This window comes from Camelina sativa, chromosome 9 (assembly GCF_030686135.1).
Source record: "Camelina sativa cultivar CO46 ecotype springtype chromosome 9, ASM3068613v1".
NCBI classification, from domain to species: domain Eukaryota; kingdom Viridiplantae; phylum Streptophyta; class Magnoliopsida; order Brassicales; family Brassicaceae; genus Camelina; species Camelina sativa.
In genome coordinates, this window is record NC_141888.1 from 6,296,032 (window position 1) to 6,313,858 (window position 17,827).

Genomic DNA, 17,827 nt, shown 5'->3' on the forward strand with positions numbered 1-17,827 from the left:
TGCCCTGATGTTGCAAAGGATCCAGGGCGGAAACCTTTTTGTTTTGAGGCGGCTTGGTTGATGCAGCCAAGTTTTAAAGAGTTGTTAGTGGGTTCGTGGGATGTCAATCTAACCACTCCGGAAGCGTTGAATGCGTTGAGGCTCAAGCTTAAGAAGTGGAATAGAGATGTCTTTGGAGATATCCAAAAGCGTAAAGATGGCATTGTACGGGAACTTAAGATAGTGCAAGACGCACTTGATTTGGCGCCATCAGATGATATGCTGAGTCAAGAGGAGGTTTTGTTGAAACAGTTCGAGGAGGTGTTAGAACAAGAGGAAGTTTTGTGGTTCCAAAAATCAAGGGAGAAGTGGGTCGCGTTTGGGGACCGTAATACGAAGTACTTTTATATGTCGACTGTGATACGGAGACGACATAACCGGGTTGAAATGCTCCGAAATGAGGAGGACCAATGGATTTCGGAGGCACCAGAACTTGAAAACCTCGCAGTTCAATATTATAAGAGGTTATATTCGTTAGATGATGTGCCTATGGTTGTTGATAGACTCCCGCAAGAGGGTTTTGCTAGTCTGTTAAGGGAGAATCGCGAATGGTTGAGTCGAGCCTTCACTGCAACAGAGGTGGAAGAGGCGGTTCGCAGTATGGGGAAATTTAAAGCTCCAGGTCCAGATGGATATCAACTTGTTTTCTACCAAGAATGTTGGGAAGTGGTTCGTGACTCAATGGTGAGGTTTGTTCTTGACTTTTTTAACTCAGGGCAGTTGCCTCCTGAGACAAATGATGCCCTTGTCGTTCTTATACCGAAGGTTGCCACACCATAACGCATAGTCTAAATCCGCCCAATCAGTTTATGCAACGTCTTGTTTAAGACCATTACTAAGATGATGGTTCTCAGGCTGAAGCGTGTTATTGGAGGTTTGATTGGTCCTGCTCAGTCCAGCTTCATTCCTAGAAGGTTAAGTATTGATAACATCGTGGTTGTTCAAGAAGCTGTTCATTCAATGCGGAGGAAGAAAGGTCGTAAGGGGTGGATGCTTTTGAAGTTGGATTTGGAGAAGGCCTACGATAGGATTCGTTGGGATTTCCTGGAGGATACTTTGCGGGTTGCAGGGCTTGATAACTGTTGGATAAAGTGGATACTGGAGTGTGTTAAGGATCCGTCTATGACTATTTCATGGAATGGTGAGAAGACTGAGCCGTTCAAACCAACTCGTGGGCTGCGCCAGGGTGATCCTCTGTCGCCATATCTGTTCGTTTTGTGCCTCGAGAGACTGTGCCAAATGATCAAAAATTCTGTTGCAACTAAGGAATGGAAGCCCATAGCCTTATCTCGTGGGGGTCCCAAACTTTCCCATGTCTGTTTCGCTGATGATTTGATTCTGTTGGCTGAAGCTTCAGTATCACAGATTCGCGTGATACGTAGAGTGCTGGAGAAGTTTTGTGTAGCTTCAGGACAGAAGGTCAGTTTGGATAAGTCAAAAATCTACTTCTCTGAGAATGTGTCCCGGGAGTTGGGGAAATTAATCAGTGATGAGAGTGGGATAAAGCAAACACGAGATTTGGGCAAATACTTAGGCATGCCAGTATTGCATAAACGGATCAATAAAGAAACTTTTGAGGAAGTTTTGGAGCAAGTGTCCTCACGTCTGTCAGGCTGGAAAGGGCATTGTCTAAGCTTTGCAGGAAGGCTTACTTTGACCAAGTGTGTCTTAGCTTCCATTCCGGTCCACACGATGAGTACCTTATGTCTGCCAGCTTCGGTGTTGAATGGTCTGGATAAGGTGTCGAGGTCGTTTTTGTGGGGCAGTACTCCAGAAAAAAGGAAGATGCATTTGGTGGCTTGGGAAGGAGTATGCCTGCCAAAGAGTGAAGGAGGGCTTGGAATCATGGCGTCCAAGGAAATGAATAAGGCTTTAGTAGCTAAAGTGGGTTGGCGAGTTTTGAATGACTTCACAAGTTTGTGGTCCAGAGTTCTGCGCAGCAAATACAGGGTGGGTGGGATTCAGGATCATCGTTGGATTGTCGCAAAACGTCCAAAGTCAGCAGTGTGGCGAAGTGTACTTGTGGGGTTGACGGAGGTAGTTATGAGGGGAGCTAAATGGGTTGTTGGGAATGGTGCTGTTACACATTTTTGGGTAGACCGCTGGATATCCGATGTTCCCCTGCGAGACATGGTGAGTTCGGCTTTACCAGTTGGTTATGAGGAGCTCAGGGTGAAAGAATGTTGGCGTGATGGAGAGGGTTGGTTGTTGGATAGGATTATGCCTTATATACCACAACACATGCGTCTACAGTTGGCTGCGGTGGTCGTGGATAATGTGACCGGAGCGTGTGATCGACTTTCATGGGGTGAAACTGCTGACGGTGCTTTTACGGTGAATTCAGCTTATTCATTGTTAGTACAGAATCTACAGCCTAGACAAGATATGTCGAGTTTCTATGATCGGATCTGGCATGTTCTTAGTACCGAAAGAGTGAGGTTTTTATCTGGTCAGTGGGGCAGCAGGTTATAATGACGAATGCCGAACGTTTTCAACGGCATTTGGGAGATACTAGTATTTGTCAGGTTTGTAAAGGGGGTGAGGAAACAATAATGCACGTGTTACGTGATTGTCCCTCGATTGCAGGCTTATGGAATAGAATTGTGCCGGTACGTCAACGGCAACAATTTTTATAGTGATGCGTTACTTGTATGGTTGTACAGGAACTTGTCTATGAAGAATGAGGCTACTGTGTATGCTTGGTCCACCATTTTTGCTTTAGGTATCTGGTGGGGGTGGAAGTGGAGGTGTGGGTATGTGTTTGGCAAAGTTGGGAAATGTCGAGATAGAGTAAGGTTTATCAAGGAGCAGGCAATTGAAGTTACTCAAATACATAAGCGTCAGCATGTCAGGGATGGAGTAGGGAACCGTGTTCAGACTATGGTTAAGTGGCACAAGCCAACAGAGGGATGGATCAAACTGAATACTGATGGGGCTTCTCGTGGTAACCCGGGGTTAGCTACGGCTGGTGGTGCTTTGCGGGACTCGATGGGTCAATGGTGTGGAGGGTTTGCGGTTAATATTGGTATCTGTTCAGCACCGTTGGCCGAGTTGTGGGGGTGTATTATAGGCTTCATATTGCTTGGGGGAAGGGAATAGTACGTTTGGATTTGGAGGTTGATTCGGAGTTAGTGGTCGGGTTTCTTCAGACAGGGGTTAGTGAGACTCACCCGTTGTCGTTCCTGGTGCGTTTGTGCCAAGGCTTTTTCTCTCGGAACTGGATAGTCCGCATTTCACACATCTATAGGGAAGCTAACCGTCTTGCCGACGGGTTAGCCAACTATGCTTTTTTATTACCTTTAGGCTTCCATGTTTTAGATTCTGTGCCAATTGGTGTTGAGACGTTTATTGAGGATGATGTCCGAGGAACTACGTTTCCAAGGCATGTCCGGTTGTAGTTCTGTTTTTTTCAGTTTAATAAATTACAGGGAGGCTTGACTCCTTGTCCCTTACCAAAAAAGTTTAAACACTACTTAATACAATTGTCTGCCATGTTAGTTTTTATAACTTCTTTATTTACTATGCTAAGCAATAGTCATGATCTACTACTCCAAGCTATTAATAAAAGCAATGTACCATGGGAATTCGGATTTCGTATTTTTTAGATTCAGATAATTTGGGTAGAAGAGTTTATTATTTGTTCGAGTTTTATCTTTATTCAGTTTGGTTTCAGTTCAGTTCGCTTAAGTATCGGGTTCGTATCGGTTTCATATCGACTTTTGGGAAGAAATTTAAAAATTTGTTTAATTTTACATATTAGTATAACACCTTGATTTTATGAATCATGGTGGTGCATGAAGAAATCTTAAAATAATTGATTTAATTACATGTGTTATTAAAGTATACTTATTTATCGATCAAACCATCACAAAAGTATTTTAAAATTAAGCATGTTTGACGTGGAAGAATTTAAGGATGAGTGACCTACTAGAAAGTGATTATCGATCTTGTACGAGTGACAACTAGACATGAAAATATGATCATTTGGTGATTTGTATGATCGGTAAAGGAAAATACTTGGGTTGAACCGTTTTGTTCACCTCGTCATTTTTTTTAATTAATCAGATTATGCCATCTAATAATTGGAAAAAATTATAAATTTATTATTTTTTCTATTTTCAAAAAAAACTAATTATATTTTATTAAGTTTTTATTTAGAAGGTTATGTGTCGGTTTAGATTTATAAATAGTATTTATATTTTACAGTTAAATGATATATGTCAGTTTGAGTTTACAAAGAAAATTTATGGTTTAGATTTATAAATTAAAGAGGAGTTAGAGTTTAGATTTTATAATTAAAAAAAATTATATGTCGGTTTGGGTTGACAAATGAGAATTAGAGATTAGATTTTACAATTAAAATAGATTATTACATATCGGTTTGGGTTGACAAATGAGAATTAGAGTTTAGATTTTACAATAAAATAGATTATTACATATCAGTTTGAATTGACTAATGAGAATTAGAGTTTAGATTTTACAATTAAAATAAATTCTTACATGTCAATTTGAGTTGACAAATAAGAATTAGAATTTAGATTTTATACTAAATGAAGTTATATATTGGTTTGAGTTTATAAAAAAGAATTTAAGTTTAGATTTTATATTTAAACAAGATTATATGTCGGTTTGGTTTGACAAATAAGAATTAGAGTTTAGATTTTACATTTAAAATAAATTATTACATATCGGTTATTGGATTGACTAATGAGAATTAGAGTTTAGATTGCACATATTGTGACACTTGGGAAAGAGAAAACCCAATTAAAAGAGTTGAAGATTTGAGATACAAGGTTTTAGACCGTAACTCAATTAAAGGGGATTGTTAGTTTGTAATTGAGTTTGGTCTTATTATGTTCTATAATTAAATGAATCTATGTGTCTCTAGTTAGTGAAGTGGTGTGTATACACGAGAGTGTTATTAGATGTGTTGTTTCAAGTTGAAACGATCTGACTCGTTTTTTTAAAAAAATAATAAATAAATAATAATAATAATAATAATAATAATAATAATTAGTGGTCTCATACCCACTAGCCACCTAACCACAATCACAACCAACAACGGAAACTAAGGAATACCAATATTTAATAATAAACCAACATTATAACATAAGCAATATCCAAATACGAAACAACAGGAAACATAGAACCAGCAACCTAGCAATGTTTCTAAAGACCCAACTTTAGCAACCTAGCAATGCCAGACAACAACCAATCAAGTTCCTAGAACATCCTCCTCTTCATTGCCTTGATTCCACGATCACATTTTGCCTTTACCTGCACCACAAACACAAATTGAGATGCATGAGTATTTGATAAACACTCAGTGAGGCAATCCTCCCATCTACTGGACTATACACACAATCAATAAGATCTCCACATGCCAAAAATAACAAACAATACAAACAAACCAGGCAATATGCAAAGCAAACACGTCATCGTCGTAACTGAGGAAGGGTGTCGACCGACACCAAGTGATGTTGATCGACACTGACACGTGCTTGACAAACCCCAAAACCCTAGTGATGTCGACCGACACCTCCACATGGTGTCGATCGACACTCGCTAAAGTTATCGAGCCGTCCTCGCGTTGGTGTCGACCGACACCCCAACTGGTGTCGATCGACACCGATGCCGAGCATCGATTCCCTTTGATCAGAAACTCCGAATCTCACCTCCAAGCTCCTCCAATCTGCTCCAAGCATTCCCAGAAGCAAAACCCAGCCACAACAGTCACAAAAACCAAAAGGGAACTCAACAAAAACAATCACATAAGCGTAAAATCACAAAAAGCTAGAGATCTTAGCTTAGATAAGCCATGGTCATGCAGGAAGATTCTGACAAATAAGAACGAAAACAACCCTCCTAGCAAGCTTCTAGATCCTTCCTAGCTTCAAAACTCCTAAGAACAGCCAAGAAATCTCCCAATCTCTCTCTAGAACCTCAAAACACCTTTCTCACTTTTGTTTTTCTTAAAAACGGCGAGACAACACCCAAAAACACGACCTAGCTCGTTTTTCCCACTTAATAGTCCGGTCCTGTGGTTTTCCTTAAACCAAACCGACCAAAATCGCCAAATAAAACCATATGGTCGAACCAGACAGAATTGGTGTCGACCGACACCACCATGGTGTCGATCGACAACCTCCCCCAAAACGCACAATTTTGGTTTGCGGGTGTTACAATTCTCCCCCACCAACATAGATTTGTCCTCGAATCTCGAACAACCATCAGCCAAGGACTCCCGTGCAACCATCTCCACGGTCCGCACTCCTCCGACCAATCTACGAAAGGTCACCTCTAGGCGATAGACTCACGCTCCAGGCATTATTTTTTCTCGACTTTTGGACTTTCCTTTACTCACAGGCCTAAACCTTGAGTTTTTATTGCCTCCTCATCATGCCTAAGCTTGCATGCCATAATGATGGCTCCTCATCGGGCCTAAGCCCGCATGCCATAATATATAAGGAAAAATCCAATATTCGTCTCTCGGGTTGCCACCCTACAGCGTGCCTCCGGATCGTCATCCGAAGTCGATATACCAACCATACTCCCAAGCCACAAAGTCTCAGAATATGGCAGTACTAGGAGAACCTAAGTCCCTCAAGAGTCGCGAGCAAACAATTCTGAACACGTCTGAGTCCTATCCCTATCCAGGTTTCCTTCCCGTGGCTCGTGTAAGACAGAACAATGTCCTACCAACCACATATCCCCTCACTGGAATACCTCATGACCACACTAGGATCATATTTATGCCGCAAGGGCCGCCACAAATGCCAATCAAATGTCCTAAACAGGACCGCCACCAAGGCCAAACAAATGTCCTAAACAGGACCGCCACCAGGGCCAAACAAATGTCCTAAACAGGACCACCACCAAGGCCAAACAAATATCCTAAACAGGACCTCCACCAAGGCCACTCATCCCGAAGGACCGTCACAAAGACCAATTGTCCTGAAAGACCATCACAAAGACCAATTGTCCCGAAGGACCATCACAAAGATCAATTGTCCCGAAGGACCGTCACAAAGATCAATTGTCCCGAAGGACCGTCACAAAGACCACTTGTCCCGAAGGACCGCCTCAATAGGCACATTGGCTAAACAGCCCACCACAAAGGCCACACAATTGGCTAAACAGCCCGCCACAAAGGTCACACAATTGGCTAAACAGCCCGCCACAAAGACCACACAATGGCTAAACAGCCCGCCACAAAGGCCACACACAGCTAAACAGCCCACCACAAAGGCCACACAATGTCTCAAAACACCGCCTCACACGGGAACAATGACTCAAAAGTCCGCCACGAAGGCCACACAATGTCTCAAAAGACCACCACACCCGGGCCACAATGACTCAAAAGTCCGCCACGAAAGCCACACTAGCCCCTTCAAGGCTCACAACCACTAAAAATGGACAATTCTAATTCCCATAAAACTTTCCATTTTTAGAACTTTTCACTTTTGGAATCTTTCCTCTTTTAAAAACTTCTATTTCAGGAAACTTTCCCTCAACACCATCACAGTCCCAAAGGATCTCCTTCTTCCGAAGTTCCTTGATCCTCCTCCCGAGAACCCTCACTGGTCTCGCCTCCAAAGTCATGTTAGGCTGAAGATCTTCAGGAATCTTAGCCAACAACTAATCATCCTCACGGAGACACTTCCGCAATATAGAAACATGGAAAATCTTGTGGAACGCACATATAACCTCAAGCAACTCCACCCTATATGCTGTCGGTCCCACCCGCTCAATCACTCTGAACGGACCCATATACCTCGGACTCAACTTAGTCTCTGTCAATGACCTGTTCGGACCCCGCAACATGGCCATCTTGAGGTACACTCTGTCTCCTACCTGAAACTCAAGATCTCTTCTCCTCTTATCAGCATAACTCCTCTGCATATCCTGAGCCTCCTTCATGTTTAGCTTGAGAACCCGAATCTTCTCTAAGGTCTCCTGAACAAAATCTACCCCAAACATGCTCCTCTCCCCCACCTGAGTCTAGCATAACGGTGTACGGCATGACCTCCCATACAAAGCCTCATAAGGAGCCATCTTAATACTCGCCTGATAGATGTCGTTGTAAACAAACTCTACCAGGTTCAGGTGATCTGCCCAATGGCCACCCCAATCCAAGACACACATCCTCAGCATATCCTTCACCGTCTGGATCGTCCTCTCCGACTGTCCGTCTGTCTGGGGCTGATACTCTGCCTGAAACGCTCTCCAGAACACCGAAGTGAACTTAGAATCCCTATCAAACACAATCTTCGCAGGCACCCCATGCAATCTGACTATCTCCCTCAAATACTTCTTAGCCAAGACCGCTGCTCCATCAGTCTTCTTAATGGTCAGAAAATGTGTTGACTTGGTCAACCGGTCAACAATGACCTAAATAGCATCAAAAGTTTGAGACACTGGTAATCCTACCACGAAATCCATCGTGATCATATCCCACTTCCACTCTAGAATGGGTAAACTCCTCAGTAACCCGCCTGGAACCTGATACTCAGCCTTCACTAGCTGGCACACACCGCACCTCGCGACCCAACTAGCTACATCCTTCTTCATCTCGATCCAGTGTTAGTACCTCTTGAGATCACGGTACATCTTAGTCGCTCCTGGATGAATAGAAAACCTGCTCGCATGAGTCTCTCTCAGGATCTCCTGTCTCAACTCCTCATCCTTGGGCACACAAATCCGACCGTGCACCAAGATAGTACTATTATATGAGACCTGATACTCTGAATCTGCATCCTTTGAGGTATTCACCAGCCCCAAATCCTTCTCCTGAGCCATCCGCACCCTACTCAGAAGATCTGCTCTATCAGCTGCCTCCAAACCCAACGGTTTCTGTGACACCGCACACAACCTTAACGCACTAATCTCTCCTACTAGAGACTCCATCTCCTGCTCCTGAGCCGAAGCTACCCTCTTACGACTCAGAAACAGAAAATTTGCAATCGAGTTAGCCTTACCTGGGTGATAAGCTATATCCAAATCATAATCTGCCACAAGCTGCATCCACCGCCTCTGTCTCAAATTCAGCTAAGGCTGAGTGAATATATATTTCAGGCTCTTATGATCTGTAAACACATGTACCTTTGCACCATAAATATAAGATCTCCAAATCTTCAGGACAAAAACTACAGCAGCCATTTCCAAATTATTAGTGGAATTATTGCCTTCATGCTTGCGCAACTGCCGCAAAGCGTAAGCAATCACCTTCCCATGCTGCATCAACGCACACCACAAACCAACTCTAGATGCATCAGTATAAACTACATAGGGTTCTCCCTGCTCAGGCAAAGCCAACACTAGCGTAGTAGTCAACATCTCCTTCAGGCTTGCAAAGCCCTCCTCACACTCCTGTGACCAAACAAAAGGAACATCCTTCCCTGTCAACTTAGTCATAGGACGTGCTCTGCTCGCAAAACCTTGCACAAATCTCCTGTAGTAACCTGCCAAACCAAGGAACTCCTGATCTCTGTGGCATTCTGCAGTCTAGGCCAATCCTAGATAGCCTGAATCTTCTCCGGATCTACAGAAACCCCCTCTGTAGAAACAATGTGACCCAGAAAACCCATCTCACGCTGCCAGAAACTACACTTGCTCAACTTAGCAAACAACTTTTGCTCCCGCAGCTTCTTCAGAACTGCCCTCAAATGCACTGCATGCTCCTCAGGACTCTTAGAAAATGTCAGGATATCGTCGATGAAAATGATGACAGACACATCCAGAAACTCCTAAAACACACTGTTCATCAACCTCATAAATGTTGCCGGCGCGTTAGAAAATGCCATGATATCATCGATGAAAATGATGACAGACACATCCAGAAACTCCTGAAACACACTGTTCATCAACCTCATAAACGCTGTCGGCGCGTTAGTCAACCCGAAAGGCATCACCACGAACCCATAATGCCCATACCTCGTCCTGAATGCAGCCTTCCTCACATCTGCCTCATCTATCAGAATCAGATGATAACCCAAAGCCAGATCTATCTTGGAGAACCAAGTAGCACCTCTCAGCTGATCCAACAACTCATCGATCCTGGGAAAAGGGTACTTGTTCTTTGCAGTGACCCGGTTCAAACCCCATTAGTCAATACACAAGCGGAAACTCCCACCCTTCTTCTTAACAAATAACGCTGGCACTCTCCACGGTGATACACTAGGACAAATGAATCCCTTGCTCCATTAATCCTCTAGTTACTTTCTCAGCTCTACCAAACAAATACTCAAGTATGCCGACATCAACTCGCCGCCACCTGAATATCAACCCTCTTGTTCGTCCAAGAACCTCTAGTAACTTGCCTCTTAGGAAAACTTCCACAAGATAGCTTATTCCAGAAATAGCTTTTCCACTTGGCAATTCTCCACAGCAAATCATCAATACGAGCGTAATAAAACAAACAAGTACCATACGTTCGCATATTCTGATTCGCCACATCAAACGCCTTGCAAGCCGCCAACTTAACCTACTTGACTTGTTTCCCTCCAGCAAGCTTACCAAAACCTTGAATCTAGCAACCATGTCCATCTCCAAAGAACTTCATCCACCATCGTCGCAACGATTAGTTAATCCTGACATTAAGGCTTCTCGTGAATCTTATGTACCTGGCAACCATGCCCTTGCCGGTTCATACCTGCTGCAACTCTCCTTCCCGGGACTCCAGCACCACCGGCCACCCATTCCTAGCACATCAGCCACACATTCATGACCGCACCTGATGTGACCTGAGGACACGGTCACGCTACGACTTCGGTACGGTCGCGGCTTGAGCTCTCGGCCAACTTTCAAACAGTAGAACTTTCCTCGGCGAAGGTTCTGGACTTCGGATCCAGGAGAGAATCAAACGAGAGAAACGGAGTTTGAAGGAATTCAAACGAGCCATTTGGGAGATACGTCGAGAAGCCACGAACGGATCAATCAGACGGTACGGATGCGGAACGAGCAAGCGAACGGTGCGGTGGGAACGATGGTGGAGACGAGTTGAGATGATTTAGAGGAGAACTCGAGGGCTTATGGAAGAGGACTCGAGGTTGCGAAGGGGAAAGATGGGAAGCAAAGTGAGGGGAATTACGAATGGATCGAGAGACGACACAAGAGGTTTGACTCTCCTCTTGATACGGTCTCTAACAAGGTCGAGCCCGGTTCGAAGCTTGTTAGGATTTTCTCAATGTTCAATCCCAGATTGAAGAAAGAGAAGAGTGAGACAAGTTTCAAGAATCTCTCTTGAAGAAAAGTTTTATTTTCATACAAGTCTAAAGGAGGAACAAGGGCTTAAGGAGAGTTTAAATAGCTAGGTCTAGATAGGAGCTTAAGGACACACGGATTCATCTTGATCCGCACATCGTCCTTTTGACGTGTCCCTTTTACAAAGAGAACACATCGCCACCTTTTAACTAACACGCTTAGCCACAAACACTCTCCAACGTTCACAACACAAGGATAAAAAGAGAATATTCTCAAGTTCAAAATTAAACCAAAAATAAGAGGGAAAGAGAGATAACCGCCTTGGCCTTGCGCATGAAGCAACTTAGCCTTTAGGCGTTTTGCGTTTAGTTCCATGCCTCGTTAAAACCTTCTCCGGTAAACCCATTGGGACAAACCCGGAGTGAGGAAAAAGAGTACACTTCCTTGCTTAACGACTTGTTCGTCTTCACTCTTGGGTAAGAGTGAAGACTAAGCGGACTGAGCCTTCGGAGTCTTCATGGGATGGCTGGCGTTGGACGAAAGATCGGACAAATAGGTTGAGCCGCTGCTTGGACGCCATTGCTGAGCTCCTAGAACGTGTGGTGGCTCCGGAAAGGATTGTTGGAGCCTTGGCCGCGCCTGAAGAGGTTGCCCTGGTCGCGTCCGAAGCGTCTTGGTCAGGCGTCTCGGTCTCGTCCGGCGTGTCTTGGTCTGCACCGGTCATCTACAATTGTTCCATCCTCCTAACCTAAGATGGAAAGTCCTCAACATCTGCAGCCCTCGGCTGCACCCCGCCACATGCAGCACAACTGGAGCCTGCACTGGTACCCCCCCCCCCTCAGTAACCGCTCCAACAGCACGCCAACCGATCCGCCAAGCCATCATCTCGACCCTGGGCTCCACCTGCTGTAACCCCACACCTAGGTTTCCAGCATCTCCGGCACGCTCACCGGCTAACCCCTCTGGTCCCTACGGATACGCTTGCGACCCTCTGACGTACCTCCTTGTGGAACTTTGGACAACACACTCGCTGGCCTCGGGACCCGCCCGACCATGACCACGACCACGTCCTCGTACACGACCAACAACTCAAACACATTTAACCACTGCACTTCCAAGAACAGAGGCTAACAAGCAATCTTAACATAACACAAAAACACAAAAATCTAAACTCACCGTGGAATCACACAGTAGGCCCGAAGAGGATGTTCTAGGACTCCATGCCACACACAATTGACTAACTCACATAATCAATCAAAGCATGCAATCCCAATATCAACAACAGAAACCTAGTGAACCCAAACCTAGAACCGTAAGGGTTCTGATACCAAACTGAAACGACCCGACCCGTTTTTAAAAATAAATAAATAATAATAATAATAATAAAAGAAAAAAAAAAAAAAAAAAATAATAATAATAATAATAATAATAATAATAATAATAATAATAATAATAATAATAATAATAATAATAATAAATTAACTACAACTAGTGGTCTCATATCCACTAGCCACCTAACCACAATCACAACCAACAGCGGAAATTAAGCAATACCAATTTCCAATATATATCCAATAATAAACCAACATTATAACATAAACAATATCCAAATACCAAAAAACAGGAAACATAGAACCATGAACCTAGCAATGTTTCTAAAAACCCAACTCTAACAACCTAGCAATGCCAGACAACAACCAATCAAGTCCCTAGAACATCCTCCTCTTCATTGCCTTGATTCCACGATCACACTTTGCCTTTACCTGCACCACAAACACAAATTGAGATGCATGAGTATTTGATAAACACTCAGTGAGGCAATCCTCCCATCTACTGGGCTATACACACAAGCAATAAGATCTCTACATGCCACAAACAACAAACAATACAAACAAACCAGGCAATATGCAAAGCAAACACGTCATCGTCGTAACTGAGGAAGGGTGACGACTGACACCAAGTGGTGTCGATCGACACTGACACATGCTCGACAAACCCCAAAACCCTAGTGGTGTCGACAGACACCTCCACATGGTGTCGATTGACACTCGCTAAAGTTATCGAGCCTTCCTCGCGTTGGTGTCGACCGACACCCCAACTGGTGTCGATCGACACCGATGCCGAGCATCGATTCCCTTTGATCAGACACTCCGAATCTCGCCTCCAAGCTCTTCCAATCCGCTCCAAGCATTCCCAGAAGCAAAACCCAGCCACAACAGTCACGAAAACCAAAGGGAACTCAACAGAAACAATCACATAAGCACAAAATCACAAAAAGCTAGAGATCTTAGCTTAGATAAGCCATGGTCATGCACTCACCTCTCTGCAGGAAGATTCTGACAAATAAGAACGAAAACAACCCTCTTAGCAAGCCTCTAGATCCTTCCTAGCTTCAAATCTCCCAAGAACAGCCAAGAAATCTCCCAATCTCTCTCTAGAACCTCAAAACACCTTTCTCACTTTTGTTTTTTTCAGAAACGGCGAGACAACACCCAAACACACGACCTAGATCGTTTTCTCACTTAATAGTCTGGTCCTGTGGTTTTCCTCAAACCAAACTGACCAAAATCGCCAAATAAAACCATCTGGTCAAACCAGACAGAATTGGTGTCGACCAACACCACCATGGTGTCGATTGACACCCTCCCCCAAAACGCACAGTTTTGGTTTGTGGGTGTTACACAAGTTATCGGCTGTGAAAGGTTACGAATGGTTACGATCGTACGACTTATATATAAGTGTGGTGTATTGTAAAACATAAACATAAATGTAACAAGTTTCATGTAAATATCCCGTGTTGGTTTTATTCTCACCCCGCCCCCCATTTTTCCACCACTTTTTCAAAACCGCCTTTTTCAGATTTTCCCTCAAATTAACTATACTGCGGTTGCACGATTTCACCTATTTAACCAGTGTTGGAATCCCATTATTCCCAACTCAAATCCATCATCATATCATCTTCTGGTATTGATTCATACCCCTCTGACATTAACCATCATAATGGCTGATGCTTTTGAAATTTCGGCAAATCTATGTAATCAAGCGATGAGAGTCTCTCAATTTGAGTCTTCTTATTCGTCCGGCGAATCCCTAGTGACAAAATCTCTGCGCAATGATTCGCTTCTTTCCTCGCCTATGGGCGATGGATAACACGGTAACTGGCCGGGTTGTGGAACACGGTCGTTCACAATTTCTCTTCCCGTCTAATGAAGCCTTACAACTTGTGTATCGCCGGCTGGAGTTTCAATGAGTGGATGATGGCAATGGAACCATGGTACCCAAACGTACCTAATGACAACCCACTCTCGATTAATTTCTGGGTCCAAATCCGTGGTATCCCTGTGCAGTTCTTCACTCCACCAATGGTCCGCTACATTTTAGAGACTCTGGGACCTTTGGTTAATACAGAGATTGAAGATCTCGCTGGTGGCAATGTGGAGTTTGCTCGGGTATGCATCCAATGGCCTCTTGACCAACATGTGATATTTCAGCGCCGTTTTCGTTTTTGAACTGATTGGGCTATTGTCTCCTTCCGCTTTGAACAATTGAGGAATTACTGTTTCCGCTGCCATTCCTTACAACATGACATCTCAGAATGCACAGTACAAGTCCAAGATGATACTGAGGTTCAGAATTCACCACCAGCGCCATATGCTATAATCAATGCTCATGTGATGGGGGTTCAAAACCAATACAACCCATATCCTGTAATTGCTCCCCCTACAAATATCCAACTAGGACATCATGAACGCTTGGCTCTACCACCACTACAACAATCACAAGTGGCACTGACTGAACTTGTGCCGGTTAATGGCCAAATGATTTCCATAGGTGAACTACGTACGCTCTATCACAATTACACTGCAGTAGCTGATCCCTCAGAAGTAGAAGCACGTCGACGAGGCTTTATCTTAGCACTGGAACACACTGGAAACCAAATTCTAGAGGCAGTCATGCGTCCTCTTCCCTTCCTACCTTCTCCTTAGAGGAAACGTCGCAGAGTTTCACCCATGGATGCTAGTTCATCTTCAACTTCAAACAACGGAGGCGCGGCGGTCCCGGTTTCGCTAGATCCTCAATGAGGATAGCAAGCTGGAACTGTCAGGGAATGGGGAAGTTCCCTACAGTTCGACGCCTTAAGGAGATAACTCGTCAATATCTTCTGGATATCATCTTCCTCATTGAGACGAAACAACCGAAGGATTATATCTCGAACCTTGTTGTTTCCTTAGGTTTCCCTAATTATTGTATTCTACCGCCTCATGACCTCAGTGGTGAATTGGCTTTGCTTTGGAAAGTTTCTACTGATCTTACCATATTGTACCAAGATGCAAGACTTGTAGATTGCTCTATTACTAAAGAACAGCTGGGGAGATTTTTTTGATAACATTCCTGCACCAGTCACGGATGATATGAACAACCTTCTCACTAAAGAAGTGTCTGATGACAAAATATGACAAGCTGTATTTGAAATCAGAGGAGATAGAGCACCCGGCCCAGATGGAATGACAGGATATTTATATCACCAATTTTGGGAAATCCTAGGTACTGATATCACTAAAGAAATCAGGACTTTCTTTCAGACAAGTATCATACCACCTCAACTCAACCAAACTCATATCTGTCTTATCCCTAAGATAGAGCAACCGAGGCAGATGAGTGATTATCGACCCATTAGCCTCTGCAATGTCTCTTAAAAAATCATCTCCAAGATCCTCACCAGTCGACTGAAGACTATTCTCCCACACATAATCTCGATTGAACAAACAGCCTTTGTTCCTGGACGACATATCGCTGACAATATATTTGTGGCTCATGAGTTACTTACTCGCTTAAATCAAGGAAGCGTCAATCACAAAGCTATATGGCGATCAAGACTGACATCAGTAAAGCCTTTGATCGTGTCGGTTGGGAGTTTCTCGAGAAAACCATGGCTCATCTTGGTTTTAATCAAACATGGATTTCCTGGATCATGGAAATGGTTCGTTCGGTCTCCTACTCAGTGTTAGTTAATGGTAGTCCAACTGGTATGATCACCCCACAAAGAGGCATACGACAAGGTGACCTATTTCTCCCTACCTGTTTCTCTTTGTTGCTGAGATTTTAACACAAAAAATAAGACAAGAGGAATCCAAAAGGAACATTACATGCATGTCCATCAGTAATAATGGTCCAACGATTATGCATCTCCTCTTTGCGGATGACTCACTATTCCTTTGCAAAGCCAATTTACGGAATAGCAGATACCTTGCTCAAATTTTAAAACAGTAGGGAGACTTGTCAGGTCAACGTGTTAACCACAATAAGTCATCGATCACATTTGGTTCTCAAGTTGAGGAAGCAAATAAGAGGATAGTCATACGACATATCAATATCACAAATTTAGGAGGTTGTGGTAAGTATCTGGGATTGCTAGAGGAATTTTCAAGAAATAAATGCCAGATGTTTGAGTATATAGTTAAGCGTGTCTAGGAGAGAACAAAGAACTGGCATACCAAATATTTATCATAGGCTGGGATCATGCTGAAGTCTGTAGTTATGGTAATGCCTACACATGCTATGAGCTGTTTCAAACTCCCAGTTACTATCTGTCAGGAGATCACCTCTCTTCTATCACAGTTCTGGTGGGGTTCAGATGAGTCTAAAAGGCGAATATCATGCGTTGCTTGGAAACGTTTGAATTTTCCAAAGTCAGAAGGTGGCTTAGGTTTCAGAGACATTGAGAAATTCAATGATGCATTACTTGCAAAACAGGCATGGAGGATCTTAACATCACCTTACTGTCTCCTTGCCAGAGTTTTCAAAAGCATATATTTCTCATATTCTGATATACAACACGCTACTTTAGGCAGAAAACCATCCCACGGTTGGCGCTCAATTCTACATGGTCGTGATCTTTTAATCAAGGGACTCCGATATCAGATAGGCGATGGTACAAAAATAAACCCAGTTATCGACCCTTGGATACCAACTCATCCACCTAGGCCTGCAACACACCATAATTTGGGTCCTGATACGGCTCTCAAGGATTTATGGCAAGTTGGAGGACGTCAATGGGATGAAACAAAAATACAGCAACACCTTTCACATGAAGATGTAGCCCATTCCCGCAAAATATATCTCCCGCAATATCAATGTTCGAATAAGCTTATTTGGCATTACACAAAGGATGGAATCTATACCGTGAAGTCTGGATATTGGTTAAGCTTACATCTCCCGGATGATAATGAACACATCGATCCTCCACAAGGTAATCCTCTACTTAAATCTAAGCTTTGGAAAACATATATCCCTCCAAAACTTTATTTCTACTGGCGAGTGTTATCTTCTGCCTTTGGAACCGGTCATGAACTCAATCGTAGAGGCATCCCCATTGGTGTCACATGCCAACACAGTTGTCAAGATATTGAATCCATTAACCACCTACTATTCCAATGCCCTTATGCTTCAATGATATGGAGATTGTCTAACCTACCGGCTGGCCTAGTATTCTCCTCATCCCTTGAGGATAAAGTTGTTGCTCTTATGTCAATGTACAATTCTACAATGGATAAAGATAAGAAATATCTACCTTTCTGGATTGGAT